We start from the raw sequence: 17,501 nt of genomic DNA on the forward strand, positions 1-17,501 counted from the left end.
AGAGAGATTCTCCTAGAAAATGAGACTAGCAACTCATTTCCGTCAAACCACTGGGCAATAATAAAAAGGGGTTCACTTAACAAGAGGTCATTTAAAATAAGAACAAATTAGGGAACACATAATTTCAGAAGTGTTAAACAAGATCTGTCTTTTTGCTATAATCAGTGAAAACTAAACGCAAACTTGCAATTTGGCATGGAAAGGCCTCAAGAGAGGGAAGACGTCTTCAGTCAGTGTCACTCAGTTCAGGGACCAGTGAATTAGGTTGAGAAGAAGCACTTTCTTGCATAAGGAACAAATGTAAACAGTCAGGTAGAGCAGATAGACAGACAGCTATTAAAAAGCTTCATAGATAACCGTCTGGCAGTATCACACACATAAAACAGATACTGAAGAAATTTCATAAGCAATAGTCCTAGAGCTCAGATACCATAATGCAGTTAAGATCCAAAGAATATGCTTTTAAAGTGGCACAGATGATTGTCCATTTATTTCATAAGAGAAGGCCAGCCACATCTGACAACACCCTTCACGAATCATTAACGCAGTGGAATTCATTTATTGCTTCTTATTCTCAGTATTCACACAGAGAAGGAATTAATATCATCAGCCAGAGCAATACCAGCTTGCTAAATGGTGATTCATTTAATTTCAGAATGCTGACCAAAAACATCGTCCCTCTTGATCACTTCTCAAAATGGTCACTGTAACAGCACAAAGCAGGCAGGGGCAGTTAAACTGACGTAAGTTGCAATCTGCAGCACTCTATGTTTTTTAGCACCACATTTTGAACTCGGAACTTAAAAGAAGCAATTTGAAGCACGTTTCAGTGAGCAGCTCGCAAGAAAGAGGTTGCAATCCTAGACCTTTATAGACATTTAAGCCTGTAGTGCTTCACTCCCACTATTGTTCTAAATGCTGAATAGACACCCGCCACTCCACACACACGTGCACACTCACACGCACCCAGTGTCACACCGGTGTACTTCACTTCTAATAGTAAACCTGACAGAAAGGGATTTTATTTTTACACTTTCACACCACCCACTCCTAATTAATGTCAATCAGTGTCTTCTGCATAGTACACACTGCAAATATACACGGCCTTATCTGTGCTGATGGGGGGGTGGCAAAAAATTCCACTGTTGCTAGAAACTGAGCAGGCTCCATATGATGGATTCACACAGAAGAACCTGGAGATGCACATCCCCCCTGAGGGGTCATTAAAAATGCTCTGACTTTGGGGGAGAACGTTTGTGTTGGTTGATTTGTGCTTTTCCACCCACAGATATGAATAGATAGTAATTCTGCAGTTCAAAAGAGTCACTGCAGACTTCCTGAGGTGCAAGAAGGAGCAGGGACTTGCCAGTACATTTCAACAGCTGCCAGGAACAGCGGCAGCAGTGGGAGCGACAGCAAGGGAATTTTGCTGGTGACTTCAGTAGAGCCAGTCCATGCTGTTTAGACAGCCACAGATCAGAGCCAGACAATTAAAACAATTAAAACTGTCAGTTGCAAGGTATGCACCTATACTTGAGCTCCCCACCTCTCCTGATAACCACCACAGCATCAGAAGTGAGAGGGGGCAAATCTTGCCCCCCAAACCCAAAGCAGACAAACTTGGTTTCCCAGCACACACACACCACTCAATTCTTTTTATAGCCTGCTTTTCTCTTGGATGCAAAAGTAAATCCAGCTCAGATGATTTCCCTGCCTTAACTTTTGTACAAGAGGAAGACAGAAAGCTAAAAAAGGAAAATTAGACACTTCATGAAATCCGTGATTAAGACACAGAAACTAACAAGACAGATGGGCTGAAACATTCAGGGAGCTTCAGTTCATCAGCCCATGTTTTTCAAAGATCTACAGTAAGCTATTGTCTTCCCCATTTAGAGTTTTTAAATCCCACTTTTCATTGCAATAACTTCACACCATTTCTAAACTTGGAGTCCCCTTTCTGGGTAGTCCAAAATAAACCTCAGCATCTACTCAACCAGCAAATGGCCCTAGAACCTAGCAATGGGGGTTTTCTGCCCGCTTTGTTTGCTTTTTTTTGGGGTACAGGTAATGGCCACTGCTGCTAGCTCAGAGAAGGTGAGCTTGCTGGGGAGGCAGAAAAAGGCGTAGCAAATCTGGGGGGAAGCAAGAAGCTGCTCAGGCGGCACCCAGCTGCATCTCACCCTGCTCTGCTACACGCTTTGCTCCCTTGTGTGTGCTCATGGGAAGCTCTCCTGTCACTGGCCTTAGCTGGGTTATTATCGTGCAGACAGAAATACAAGGCCAGCTACGTAGCTAAATCCTTCTTACAAATGTTCATCTCCTGTGGGCAAGAAGCAGAAGTCAACATTGAAACCTCTGAAACAAAGCACTGATTGCTCCTAGCAAGGGTGGTCTGCCCCTCCACAGGTTCCTTGCTAACAACAAGGACTCAGGCTGGTCTGTTCCCCTCTGCATCCCTCTTGCATCAGAAATTAAGTCCTCTTTTCTGCAAGGTGCACAAAGCAGCCACTCACCCAGGGAAAAAAGGAGGGGGACAGGGAGAAGGAGAAGAAAAAAATGAGAAGGGAAATCTGTGACTCTGCACTTGGCAAAAGCCAGCGATCAGCCACAACTGCTGAATGCTGAGTCACTTCTTTCCCTTCCACCTGGTGAGTGGCTGCCCAGACATTCAGCGGAAAGCCTCTTTTCGTCAAAACCAGCATAAATCTGGAGTAATTCCCTCTGTTTCAATGGAGCTGTTCAGGATTTACGGCAGCATGACTCAACAAGCAGAACCCTGGCTTTTAAGAGCTACAAGCACCAGGTTTTCCTGCAGGAGATCGTGCTGCTCTGCTCTCATGGGCCACGATGCTAACCATGCCACAGAACCGATACTGCGGCTGGTTTTATTTTTCCTCATGCTGTCACCTCCAGCAGATGCTCTGCAACCTGGATGTTTAGAGAAATCACCCTTTTCCACGTGCTTCAGGAGAATTTTGATAACTATGACCAGAAAAATGTTTACTAGCTTGAATTAATTATTTTTTGCAGATTTATCCCCCCCGATTTCATTTAATATCCTAATTTGTTTTTTCAAAGATTTATAAAATCATTATTTTTTAACATCTCGCTGGACTGTTCTCGTGTATGTGAACTGTCACTCTGTCTGTGAAACAGAGTTCAGAAGACGGCAGAAATATCTTCTGTGCAGATGATGTGTGAATAAGCAAGAGATGAGATCAAGATTTAAGGAATACCAATCAGCTTTACCAGACAATTATCTGCTCTATTTATGTTCTCAGCTTAAGAAAAAGCATTGCTAGAAGATTTATGCATGCACTTGAAGGTTTCTATAAGTAGGGAAAGACCCTAAGAAAACCACATATATTCAACCTCCCCAGCATGCAATGCAATGGCAACCAGAATAACAAATGGCAAATAAGCACAAATCCCAACCTTTGAAACAGGACTACTTCAACTGAAGAGATTTCCTGCTTTACTATAAACATAGCACCTATGCAAAACAACGCATTCACACATATACTATGATTCTATGATTCTATACGAGGGGACCAACAGGGTTTTTCCAAACAAATGCAATAAGTCTTGTCTATCCTGGGTAAGTACACATACAACATTCAAGAATAGGATGTAACTGCCTAGAAGCAGTGGCAGTTCCATGTAGTCCTTTCAATACAGAGCACACAGTGTGCTCTACAAATATTAATTTAGCCTGAACAACCAGCGAGGTATACAAATACTACATCCAGCTTCAACAGGGGAAGATTTGAGCAGAGAGGAACAATGAGGGGGATTTTCAGCAGTGCTTCAGGGAGCCAATTCACAGTCAGGGAAAACTGGGATCTTGCATGTCTGCAAGTAGTTTCGATAGCCTTGCCCTGACCAATTTCCTAGACATGCCATAAGCCAGAGCCTGAAACTGAAGCCCTGCTTGTTCTCTTCAGCAGACCCAGATGTGCAAACATGTTCTGCATCCCAACTGGTTATGCTGCCAAAATCAACAAGATGGTGTCCAAACATGGGTGCACCTCGCAGATCCTGGTTCCCCAACCACAAGGCCTGGCTGGAATGTACTCCCTTTCTTCCTTATACCCATGCCAGAGCTGCCTCCCCATGGAAATCCAGCAGTGAGAGCTAAGCACACCGGTTTTATCCAGAAGTAGGAACCAGCCTGGAGACAACAGGACCTTGACCCACAACCTGGAAAACAGGAGGCTCAGTGGTTTTGACATGGTCCAAGAAGAACCACCACAGCTGCTTAGCTGAGCAAGAGCAACTGCAAACAGACTCCTGCTGGGTATCGCTGCTTCCAAAAAGCACTGATGGGGTAAAAACAGAGCAAAGCAGCAGGAGTTTCACCAGATGAAAACAACTTCCTGGATTTTCTGAGAAAGGACTATGCTGAAGAAACCCTGGGGGTCAACTGATGAGGACAGGGCCAGAGCACAGAATCATAAAATAGTTTGGGCTGGAAAGGACCTTAAGGTCATCTACTTCCAAGCCCCCTGCCACGGCCAGGGGCACCTCACACTAGACCATGTAACCCAAGGCTCTGCACAACCTATCCTTGAACTCTGCCAGGGATGGAGCAACCTGTTTCAGCATGACGAAGTCCAAAGGGCCTCACTGCATGTTTCGCCTTCTAGGTTCCACCTCTAATCCAAAGGGAGGAAAGAAACATTTTATGAAGCTGAAGAAGCAGACAGGGAAAGGAGAGCTGAAACAATGTGGGTTTAAGTGACCTGAAAAGAATGATGTCCTTGATAATTTTTTTTTTTTTTTAACCACTCCACAGAACAGCAGCAGAGGAAAGTGAAAGGCAGAGAAATGGCTGTCTTGAGGACAGGGTCTAGGGCACTGAAGATGCTTCCACCTGAAGATAACACCTTTAGAGCAGCTGCCCAAACAAAATGATTCTCATAGCAACCAAGACACTTAAGACTATTCAACACTCTTCCTCAAAAGCTTTGGGCTTAGCTCTTTACAACTCTGGCAAATATTTTAATTAGAATCTTCCATGCCAACATCTCCCTCAGACTGATCTTCTGTGAGAAAGTTTCAGCAAAAAAAAAAATACACCCATCTCAGAGAAAGAAAATATGCAAATAAATATGCATCTTTGACTGTGTTAGATTTACTTCTGCTGCTGCTGCTGTTAATAATTTTTTGAAATATTAAAATGGCTTCAGACTCTGGAGAAAGCCTGAAAATTTGGCAAAAGGGTTATGTTGATCAGAGACGTGTTTTTAGCTTTTCCTGGGGAGAAAAAAACCCAACCACCTATATTTGTTTGATTTTAAATACCATGGGAGGGGGAGGAAATCAGCAGCTAAAGTCTTCAGACCTTTCATCAGCGTAAACTTCACAACTCAGGCTTCAAGAGAGCTCCAGTACAGGCCACAGCATCTATGAAAGGGTTTGTCCTCACAGGAATCACTGCAGAACAAAAGATTGAGCTCTGAGCAGCTTTGGGACTTTTTAAATCAAAAAAACACAGTTAGTAAAGAAAGATTAAATTATTTCAGTGTACTGCTCTTTACCTGAATATGTAGAGAAACAAGGAAGAGATACAAAAGAAGAGAAGAAGCACTTACAACTTTTAAAGAGTAAACCCATAGGAACAGCAAAGAAAAAGCACTTAAAATATCCCCACCACAGAACTTACAGGATAAATATTTTCTGGTAACCCACCATGCCTGTATCTAAGGTTCATGGTCTGCTATTCTCTAAAGTATTCTTCTCTTTCAGGAGTGACACTGAGAGAGGGTGACACTGTGAAGCCCAGTTGCCCTCTCTGTATTCCAAGGCACCTCCCCTCAAACACTCCCAAATGCCATCTCTCCTTTGTCAGAAATCTTCCTTCACAAATTTCCTTTTTCTTTTTTTGTGAACTGTGCTTTCTTTTTTGTTTGTAAACAAAGAAACAAACAAAAAAGCCAGAACACTGCAAGGCTCTGCCAGAACTCAATTAATAAATAATGAGCATTGAGTGTTTTTGATCATTTCCTTCTGTCTCAGCCTCACAAACTGACAGTAAAACAGTGTATGACCCTTTACAGAACAATTTTACTATCACATTACATCCTCATTGAAAATTAAGCAACACAAATTTCACATTTTGAATGGGAACAGCTAAACCAATCTGGTGCAATGTTACCCACTGGAAAGTCCAGAGAGAAATATGCTGCAGGCCCAAACAGCAGGATTTCCAAAGCATCTATCTAGTCACACAGCAAACCCTAACACAAAATGCACCAACTTCTTCCCTCACTCTGCACTATAGAAATATAACTAACACTTTGTCAAATCACAGAGACATACTATTCTGTTGGACTTGTTGCATCATGTGCATGAACACGTAACTTGACCTTGAGCTCAAGCAGTTCCTAAGGATGTGTGAATCCTGAGGGGTGAAAGGCAGGAAAGGAGAGGAGTGAAGACATCCTATCCCACTACTATAACTGGAGATGCAGGGATAGGAGAAGAAATACTTGTAGTCAAAATTGAAAAACAGGAAAAATGGAAATAACAAGCATTTGGAGAAAGGGAAGAGGGTGATACCTGCTGGAAAGTGTTTGGTCACCTGGAAAAATAACAAAGAATGACTGGAGAACACTTTTTGCTACAGAGACAGTATAAGAGAACAGAAGAAACACACAAACACAGACAACTACAGAAGCTGTTTCCAGCATTTTCTTAAAAGTAGTGGCAGGGGGAACAGGTTTCCATTCTGCCTCTCTTGGTGTAGCTTTACTTAATGGGAATATGCCATTTTGTATCAGCCATACACCTGCCTCCTTCATTTATTTTTGGAGACAAAACCAGTATTAATAATACTTTTTTATATCCTGGTGTTCCTGAGCACACCATCTGCTTACATTTGGAAACTGCAGTGAGGTGCCCACCATACATACTAAATTGCCAGGATTCATGAAGTGAGTGAAAAGTCAAAATTTCCATGACTTCAGCCCTAATTTGACTAACACCGGCACCAAGTGATCTCTATCCAAAGCATAAACACATTTCTTATGAACAGCATAAATGCCAGTGCTTTAAAGGGACAGCTAGTCATGTGTTGTAATCTCTCTAATGAATAAAATGCAATCACATCTACAAAGAAAAGTAATCTGTTTGTTGGCACATCACTGAAAGGAAGCAAATAAGAGCTCACAATACTACAAGACGTAATGACAAATGTAAGTGAAATTACCCTTTGAATAATCTGTGCATGACCTGTAAGTTCTAGTGGGCTACAAGGAATACAAACTCAGCAGTTTCATTTTGCTCTCAGACCAGTGCTTTAATTTTTTACATATATACATTTTTAATGCATACTCACTCTCTTTTTTAAAGACTTTAAACTGCTTTGGGTGCAAGGGAAGAACTGCATTTCACCTCTTCAATGAGTCATGCACACAAGCTCTCAAAAATGCATGTGGACAATAAAATAAAGAGGACAACTTTCTTCCCTTGCCTGTTTAAGATACTGCTGCCTTTCAGGCAGACAGTGAATGCTGTGTTCAAGTAACAGAACATGGATTTCTCTCAGTAACTGCAGCTATAATTGTAGCTACTGCTTATGCTGCTTCCACCCTATTAGTGTTACGACTGTCCAAAGCGTAACACTCAACTAAATTGCTGTAATTTCTGGTAAACGTTCTACTTTTTTTTATGTAACATTAAAAAAAAACCCCAACACAAAAATCCACCTTCAGAATGTTGCCCCTTTCCTCTATTCCCTTATTCTGCTTCTCTGGCACCAATACCAAAAAGCAATACAGCTTCCCCTCCCTTTGATGTCTGGCAACCTTTTCTTAAACCAAAACACTGATTCAGTGGATGTTCTGCCCACTAATACAGATAACATGCCTTTTCCAAATCTGAGCTTCTTAAGGACAATGCGGGGTAGCTTTATTTGTAATCATTCACCAACAAGTATCTCATTTAGTAACTACTAAGAATTGGCTTTTAGCATTTTCCTCTGCTGTATGTGGTATTTGCATGTGGTTACTGCATATTCCACAAAACAGCGATCAAAATAAATAGCCTGTGTTGCCACATTTACTCATACATGGACTACATATCTTAGGCAAGGACACATTTTGCCTCTCATGTATTTTCATTATGATGAAATAAGGCATAGGCATGAAAAATCCATTCCCCTGCATGGAAATAGCATGTTAGGCAGAGTGGCAGCAAGTAGAAACTGTATTTACCGACTCTTATTTCCCTGTGCTGACAAGAAGAAAAAACTCCTGCACAGTCAAAATGCTAGACAAATTGCAGCATTTCAAGCAATCAGTTAGTCCTCCTAGGTTTCAGTCTGTTTCATTGTAAAGCAACTGTTTAACAGTATTATTAAGGTGGCACGCCACGATTTACTCTTACTCATTTTCAGCTAAAAGTATTTTTTTCTCTTGCATTTCCTTTTTTTTTTCTTTTCTTTTGTTTAAAGGAAGGATGGCCCAATAAAAAATTAATGAGAAAAAACAGCACAAAATACAATAGCTCGATTTTTTTATAGGGTCAGATGAAGTGATTGAAAACGTCCATTAAATCCAAACGCTACTTCCAGTCTTCCTTCTTGATCACTTACTATTTTGCATATTTTCCTTTATAGCCTTGCAATAACAGACATGCCAACAATATCACACTTAACAGAATCATGCTATACTATCATCCCATACTTCCAATAGTTGCGTGCATTCTTGTTACCCCCTCCCAATAAGCTGTAAGAACTAGGAAACAGGCTTCAGTGTGTGGTGCTGTGGCATTATGGCAAATTTAAGAAAGACAGGGAAAGGGGAAAAAGTCAGAGAAGAACAGGAGGCAAAGAGAAGAGTAGTACTTAGTCTTTTGCATGGGAATGTACACCAAGAGGACAACCACGGTGTTTCACAGTAAAGCTTAAGAGGTCTAAAAAGTTTGAAACAAGCAGGATGCTGTGAACTTATCTAGGAAGATGAGCATCTGCTGTTCCTACTGCAGCTACAGAAAGCAGATCACTGTCTTGCTCAAGCTTTCTGGGTCACAGACCATCGTATTCCCTCCGGCACCCAGCATGATGAGGGATGTACCAGTTGTCATGCACAGGTGCTTCCAAGCCCCTTCCTCAACACCACTGCATGCAGACAGTCACCTACACTGGGTGGCAAGAGGTTGAACACACAGACACTTTGGCAAGCATCAGTCAGCTCCTCCACCCTGACAGGGAGGTCAAGCACAGCAGCAATAGAGAAGCTGTTGTTTTAGTCATAAAATACTAAGAAAGTCTATAAAAAGCATAACCATAACCACCTAATGGAACTAAACCTAAGTCATTTCCCCCCTCCAAACACTCTGAAGGAGCACGAAGTAACCTCAGTAACTTAACTGAAAGAAGTCCTCTATGAAGTTACTTCTCAATACTTGCAAAATATTCTTGGAAGTTTTTCAAGCATTATGGGAACACCTGAATGTGTGTGTCAACCTGTGCATCTAGCCAGCCTGCTTATTCTCTCATTGAAATCAGCTGCTCTTAATTTGAACAGTAGGAGACGTGGGCCTTTTCTACTGCTGTGTTCCTTATCAGAGCTCTATAAATGTCACACCTTTATTTTATTAGTGAAAGATGTATTTCATAAATTAACAATAAAAGCATTCTTGTATGGGAGGTTTTTTGGCCCCTGTTGTGACTCTGAATTCTTGAAGGTTAGATAAAGTGGTCCGTAGAAAGGAAGAGAGGAAAATGCTCTGCAGTATCCTGTTAAAGAGCCTCTGCAGTAAAGACAATAAATAGCTGATTTGTTACATGGATTTGAGGGCAGTCACGAATGCAAAGACCACACTTAAATGAACCTGTTCATGAAAGGAGCAGCAGCTTGTCCAGTACTGTATCTACATTAGTTAACTCTTCTTGTGATTCAAGTCCAAAACTTCATATTGTTCTATTTCCGCCTGTTCCTCTGCTCTAGATTCCCTTTGTGACACTTTTATCAATGGAAAATCGAGGGAGGGTTTCCAGCTGGGAGCCCAACAAAAAAACAGGAGGTTCAGTCTGGTTTTCTCACTTGCGCTGCAAGAGCCATTTCAGCACCAGTAATAAAAGAAAAACTAAACAAAGAAAGAAAAGACATGACCTGAAATTATTTTATCATCATAAATGCTGCACTGCTCTTTATTCTCTGGTACAGTTAGTCTCACACATTGCCACAATAATTTGCTACCTTGAACAGAGCTCCTTGCAAATAACACTTATTCGTGTTAAGGGACAATGTCAGCTAGAATTCCAGGGAAATGCTAAGAAAAAGTTAACAGCAGCATGGGTCAGATCTGCTCTTTGTTATGCCCTTACAATTTTTGACAGAGTTACAGCTGCAATGTCACAATTAAAATAAATAAAATACAATAGCCCTGATTGTGTCCTCTGTGAGAGGTGGGAAAACATGCACAAACGAGGGAATGTAAGTAGCACACTGGGAGCTGTGCAAAATGGATTTAGCACAGGCACATCTACATGGTTACACCTGGGGGTGTCATTACAGCAGCTCTAGTGCAAGCATACAGCCAGTTGGGTGCTTACATTAGACTTGTAACCTTAGAAGGTGGTTTTGAAAATGACATCATTTGCCCTAACGGGATTTTCAAGGTAAGTCAATGGGTAGCTTTGGTCTCATTTAAGACCAGAAAAGACTAATAATCGTGCATTGGAACATCATGGGACCGCAGACCATTCATCTTGGCAGGAACTTCATATAATAATAACAACAGAGCTCACATAAATATACAGGAGCACTGCTCCACACAGATGATAGGCTCCTTGAACTCTTGAGCTATCTACTGCAGCTATTTTCATACACCACCAAGAAGCCCTGGCCACTACCATCTTTTCAAGCAAAAGGATAGGTGCCTCAAAACCTTCAATAGCCAGTTATCCGGCTATTGCAGACTCTGCAAGTGTCCCAAATACAAGAAAAATCTTTCTCGCACATGCACTGCCTGCACGAGATGGCTGTTCAGGGCACTGTGCCTGTAATGGCTCTGCTGAGAAAATCACCTTTAGATGCAACAGAAATCAAGGCTGCTATCACTGCAAGGCAGTAGCTATCATCCCAATCACGTAAGTTTGGAAAACGCTGCAATAGAGCAAGAGCAGCAAAACTGAAAGAAAAATACTGGATGCAAAGGCATCTAGTGCTTACACCTAGAGAATATTTAAAGATATATCTTGTTATGGAAGAAATTCAGCAGTCATAATCATCAAATAGCCTGAGTATTCAGAAGGCACCTGAAAGAGCATGGCATGGTGCGCAAATTCCCAGATTTCAGCCTGTTGGACAACTTCTAATAATATTTTCAAAAGGTCATATGGATCTCAGGTACCTAAACCATATAAAAAAGTTAACTAATAAACCTTGAGAACGGACTGCTAGCATTCTCTGGATATATATTCCAGACCTGCTGTGAAGAACAAGTCTCTCGGTACCAGATATCTGCTCTATAGATACTCCTACCATGGGAACAAGATGCCAAACAAGAGGGGATGCAACACTTGCAATGTTTGTGATGACACTGGCAAGGAAATGTCTTCGTTCCTAATGCCACAAACCAAACTTTTTAAAGTAACCTGCTGTAAATCTGGTATGTACTCCATTTTCAACTGAACTTTCTTATTGTGGGTTATGTGTTTCCTAAATAAACACACAAATTTCATCAGTGACTATGGCAAACCCATGTATCTGGGTTATGTCTCCAGCTCCAACCATTTACTTTCTTTTCTGCAACGTACAGAGAAATTCTCATTAAGTAGCTGAATGTGAAGCAGCTCAGTTGAGAGTTAAGAAAATGCCTAATTCAAAACTAACTGAAGGGGCAAACTATGTGTGGAAAAAAGTAATTTGTGTGAAGTCATATGAAGGAATTAAAGGAAGTTTATATGATCCTCGCACACAACGGCCGTAACATGTTAAAGAAAAAAGGGACAAGAGGAAATATCCTTGAATATAACACTTCTCAGCTCCAAATCTAGAAATCAGAAACTGAGTAACTGCCATTAATCAAAGCCAGCAAGGAAATTTCCATACAATTTCTGATCACCACTCTGTTTAGGGTCTGATCTTCCACAGTGACCAAACTCTGAGAAAAAAAAAGAAAGAAAATTACAGAGAAAATACAAATAAAATCACCACACCCACAACACAAACCTAATAATTACAAGCCAAAAAATGAAGTGGGCAAAAAAATTACTTCCTGTCCCTGTAGGTAAGGTTGAAGTCCTGAAGCATCAGATATGAGAACAATTAATTAGAGACCAACATGTTAAACAGCCTAACAGGGTCTTTCTAATTTATTAAATATATTTTGCTTTAATCATTAATTTTTCAGAAATGTACAATAATCTTTGTAGTTTAAAATGACTTTGTATTCATTTTTTAATGGAGAGTATTTTTATTCATCTAATACATTATCCTTTCAAGAAAATTACCATACTTGACTACAAGTACTTAATGAGGCACTAATTAATGCTCCTATTTCTTACCATTTAAAACTCCTTTGAGAAATGAGGTCAGAAACCTGCTTTAACACAAAGATACTTCTCAGAAGCTGAATGGAAAGGGACCCAAAAGGCACCTATCACTCTTCCTGATGGAAGATATCCCCTTTGAAAACTGAAGTTCAACATGACAGTGATCCCCTGTGAATTAAATTGTTGCTAGCCCCCTGCACAGCAGCTGTGGGAGGATGCTGGCCCAGCAGCATACTCCTCTTCACAGTTCATGAGCAATGAGAAGTAATTCTTCCACTTCTTGTTTAACAGGACAAGCTTTACTTTTTCCACTCCCAAAAGCGGGCAGCAGGGAAGCTGCTGCCTCTCCCAGGGAAGACAGCTAAAGGGTCTGTAGGTCTGTCCTATTTACAGCATGCTCCAGAAGCCGCTTATTCCTTGCCTTGCTTCTGCCAAGTGCTCTGACACAACAGGCAGCTTCATCTCCTCTGCCCAGAGGAGCACCCTGCCAGTGGCTTCAGCCATCCCTGAGCCTCGCCAGGAACACGGTAGGTAAATTCAGGTAACAAACACCTCTCAGAGCAGGAGTGTCCATTCTGGACTCAAGGAGCTGCCGCTGTGGGTTCAAAGAGCAGAAGCAAAGACCAAGCACAAGCGTTTCTGAAGCTCTCAGGAAGTTTGCAGACACCCATATACTTCGCTGCTGCGTTTGCTCTGCATTTATACTAAACACAGTTACTGAAGAGCGGCTCCACGATGGGAGGAGGGAAGTACAGGAAGGCTTCCTTTTGGCACAGCTCCTTCAGAGTTCAAAGGGTACATATGGCCTGCAAACACAGTGCAGGGGATAATGTAAGGATTAAAGGAGGGATCTGAGGAAAATGAGAATGCAGCAGGGACAAGCAGTGATGTTCTGGATCTGCAAGACTGGAATTTTAGATAAAGGAATGGTGGGGGGGATCAACACACACACACACCACCACCATCACCACCACCCCACCCCCACCCACTAGCCCCCTTTATTTTAATTCCACATCCAAAGGGAGGGATGGATTGTGGGAGGCACCCCGCCTGCAGGGAAGACCTCTGCAGAGCAGAACCTGAGCACTTCTGCTAGGGGTAGGCAGAGACCTCGAGCCTACAGGCTTGGCTACCTGCAGGACTCTGCCCAAAGAACAGGACTGAAAGCAGACAGAGATAACAGGAAGGGTACCACAAACACCTCCCAAGAGATAGGAGGGGTTTATCTTGGAATAAACACATGTATACAGTGCGTATAACAAGCCTGCAGGGAAGGGACAGCATGTCTGCCCACTGAGCTAGGTGCCTGAATAGCACAGGTCCTGATTTGCCTTGCTGTGCCCATGTAGCCACGCAAAGGGAGCCACATGAAAGTCAGCAGCCTGTGAGACAATGTCTGTACCCACCCCGAATTCCAAAACCTGCTTGTGACCCTATGTTAGTTAGGGTAGAAACAAAAGCCTCTTCTTCCCACTGCAGGGCATGTCAAGCACAAATATAAATAAATAAACAACAACAACAAAAAAAACCCTAAACCATCCACAACAATCCTCGGTCGCAATTTCTACATAATTATTACACAACAACCACCCATAATGAGAGAATGAATTTATAACCACACACAAGCTATATTTACCAGTGGACTGGTTACAAAGCAAAACAGCAGGAAACCAAGTGTGCCTTCATATTAGCTCCTTGGTGGTGGTGCAGATCAGGGCTGCCTTTGCAGAAGGATAGCCTGGGCAGGTGAAACCTGGGCACACTGGCCACAGAGGAGTGCAGCTCTGTGGGGACGGAAGCTGGACCTAGCAGGGCACAGAGATGCCACACTAGGAGTTTAAGGTAAGCGATGTAGAGGTAGGGCTAGAAAGACCTGATTTCATGGTTTAAATAGTTGGCCACCCAAACAAAAACTGAAGGGAGTCTTGCCTCCCAACTTTCCCAGCTTCCAGAAATTTTGATTCCTAGAGAAAACGTAAAAAAAGCAACACAGAAAGCGAAAACCACTCCACAACTGGAAAGCACAGCCCCCAGGCAGTCAGGACCCAGGAGTTGAACTGTTCTTGCCCCTCGAAATGAACAGTTACTCCCAGGAACACTTTGCACTCTTCTCCCACCAGCTGTTCAACCCCCTGCAAAATGGACACAACCCAAACTGGGACTGGAGGACTGCGCTTCATGAGGAGGCCTGATGAGGTGAGCAGCCAAGCCCCGGCTGACAGCTCTTTATCACAGGGGAGAGTCGATGTGGGTCTACCAGCCACCACACCTTGCTGAGCTCAGGGGGTGTTCACAACCTTCAAACGCTGCTTTTCAGGCACAACTGGCCAAAACTGCCTCACAGCTTTGGAAGCTACTGGAAGTGCAACCAGGCCAATAGACTTAAGGGAAGACAGGCAGCACACTTGTGAGAGCTCCATCTCCTCAGGCTGACGCCATGGGAGCAGGCAGCAACCCTGCTGCCAGCAGCACCCCTGACCACCTCCCCCTGGCTGCTCATCCCCACCTCTCCCTGTGCCAGTACAAACCCTCATGCTTTCCAGGCTGGTGTGAGAATGATGGTGAGATAGATCCAGGAACAGATCCTGCTGAAAACATACCTTTTCCATATTTTTTTTTTTTTTTTGGGATTATTTTTGACTTGGATCCTTTCCCAGACCTGGCTCAGAGCATGACTGCACAACGCTTATGTCAGCATAAGGAAGTCATCTGATGAGCACCCAAGGGGGGATGGGCAGGATTGCTGCTGTCGCCATCCCTGCCACCTTAATGAGCTTGTAAAACAGTGGCCTACAGACAGCAGGTTAAAAAGTCACAGAGCTTCAGCTAAGAGAGGAAGGCAGATGAAAAAAACCCAACACTATGCACACATCTTACCGACTCGCTGCCATGTCAGGCTGCTGCCAGAACACTGCAAAAGCACAGGGCCTTTCCTTGAGGAAAAAGGACCCTTCGCTCAGCTCCACCACAGACCCAAAGCAGAAAGGCCTTCAACATACACCCAGGGAATATCTTGCTCCCTATCAGTTCCTCAATAGGATATGCAGAAAAATATGCACCTTGTAAACCACTGGTATCTCAAAACTACCTACTCTCTTATCTTTTTGGTTAGCATGCTCCCCTGCCCTGCTCTGTCTCTGGACAGGCACCAAACAGCCTAGCCCTACTTCAAGGCAGAAGCATAAAAGCAAGACAGGGAAGGTGAATGGAAAAAACAACTCTCCTTCCCCATGGGCTATGGGTGAAAACCCACCACGGCAAACAGAATAACCCTAAACACATGCTACGATGGAGACAAAAATCCATGATCACTACTTCTGGAGTTTATGCTGACCGGCATGCTATTTTGCTCTGGTGGCAATCAGCAAACCTGTCATGAAAAGAAAGGATGCGTTGGGCTTGCTATCGATCCTTTTAATTCCTGTTTGAGTACAATCATATAGTCTTGAAATGTAGCCCAAAAGGGCACCACTATTCTGTAATTGAGCTGCTTTTGGAAGATGAGTCAAAAGCAGTTCCACAAACTTAGATCTCTTCTTGAGGTTGCTGACAATTTTTCCTGGCTTTACAGCCACATTTTCTGGTTCTTAATGTATTTTCTTTCCCCTGTTGCTGATAAAGCCACACAAATAAAGAGAAATCTGACTATCCCAGGAAATTATGTAACTGACTATACACAGAGGGCTGTCAAATATGCACAAAGTAAACTAACCGAAATAATATGATATTTCCCCCTCTAGTATGCTTCATTTATAGTCATTGTAGGTGTTACATGTAACAACAGTAAGTGGAACTATTTTATACAGTATTTTCCATATTCAGACAGCTATTCTACATCCGCCTGTGCAGCAGACAGTTTCTACAGCTCACTTTGTATTATGGCAACATAGCAAGGCATCTCAAATTAAGTTTGGAGCAGCAACTGTTCCCTAGAACCAGGGCTAGAACCTAGCCTCATGAGTGGATCTAGAGCCAGACTAGCTTTTTCTCCCCAGCAAAATCTGGACATTGCCAGTAGCTGGCAGGGAGCAGCACAAGCCTCTGATGACCCAACTCTTGCCTATCAACAGAGGCAACCAACAGCATGACCAATGCATGGGGTAACCCCCCAGAAATGCTATTTTGGGATGGCATACATGCTGCAAAAGAGCTGCTATACACTACAAGGGATGAGCTCCTGATTGCAAAAGCTTGGAAAAATGCTAGGTAAGAAGTATGTATAGTTATTTAGCACAAAGCTTGTGGGGATGAGTGAAGGCTTTGACTGACAGCACTGCTCCCTTCTGATTGCTCATAGTGGGAAAGAAGCAACACTCAGTTGAAAAAAAAAAAAGCAAACCATGGAACACACCCAACTCGCACCATATCCAAACCAAACAATAAAAGACAAAAAATAAATGCATCCCAAGCACCCACTGTATTTTATGTTCTTTTTCTCATCATTTACAATTCCTGTAATGTTAATGATATGTACAGTGACAAATAAACTCAGAGGACACAGCAAGATACACAAGAAGGACAATGCATGCCATCAGACAAGCATGACATGTCACACTCAGAAGATAACACACCCAATGGATTAAGTATCATTCAGTACTAGTCACCATATTACTGCATCCAAAACTGGATCCAAAAATACACAGGAAAACATCTATTCCAATCATGGCTAAAACAATAATACCAAGCAAAATACATTATATTAACTCAAGTGTTACGACAAATTGTCCATTTTAGCTGGAAAACAGAGAAATGTGGCCCTGGAAAAGGACCATAACAACACTGACCTAACAACTGTTAAGTGTTCATATTCAACATATATTCTAGCATAGTCATAAATCAGGTATTTCTGAAACTAGGGAAGATGAGAAAACAAGTTAAAGAGTTGAATGTGAACAACAAGGAAAAGTTGAAGACTTAAATCAGAAATGTGAGCTAAGAAATATGTGCACAAGCATGTGAAATTTAATACAATTCCTAATTCAGCTATCTCAGATCA

The 17,501-nt window shown here is 42.4% G+C and overlaps 1 protein-coding gene across 23 annotated transcripts in view; it reads right to left on the minus strand.

Moving 5' to 3' along the window:
- The window catches only part of ATXN1 (ataxin 1), a 224,250-nt gene that overhangs the window by 132,021 nt on the left and 74,728 nt on the right, over positions 1-17,501 (minus strand). For 2 of the 23 annotated variants that reach the window (XR_009724417.1, XR_009724416.1), the window contains one exon: positions 666-799. The exons of the other annotated variants lie outside the window; for them this stretch is intronic. The gene's annotated coding sequence lies outside the window, so the exon portion shown is untranslated. Of the gene's footprint in view, positions 1-665; positions 800-17,501 lie in introns of those variants that run through there. 23 annotated transcript variants of the gene reach the window in all.

The sequence above is a fragment of the Neopsephotus bourkii genome, unplaced genomic scaffold, assembly GCF_033783945.1.
Source record: "Neopsephotus bourkii isolate Nb327-2 ecotype Australia unplaced genomic scaffold, CSIRO-AGI_Nbou_v1 NB_272, whole genome shotgun sequence".
In the NCBI taxonomy this organism is placed as follows: Eukaryota; Metazoa; Chordata; class Aves; order Psittaciformes; family Psittacidae; genus Neopsephotus; species Neopsephotus bourkii.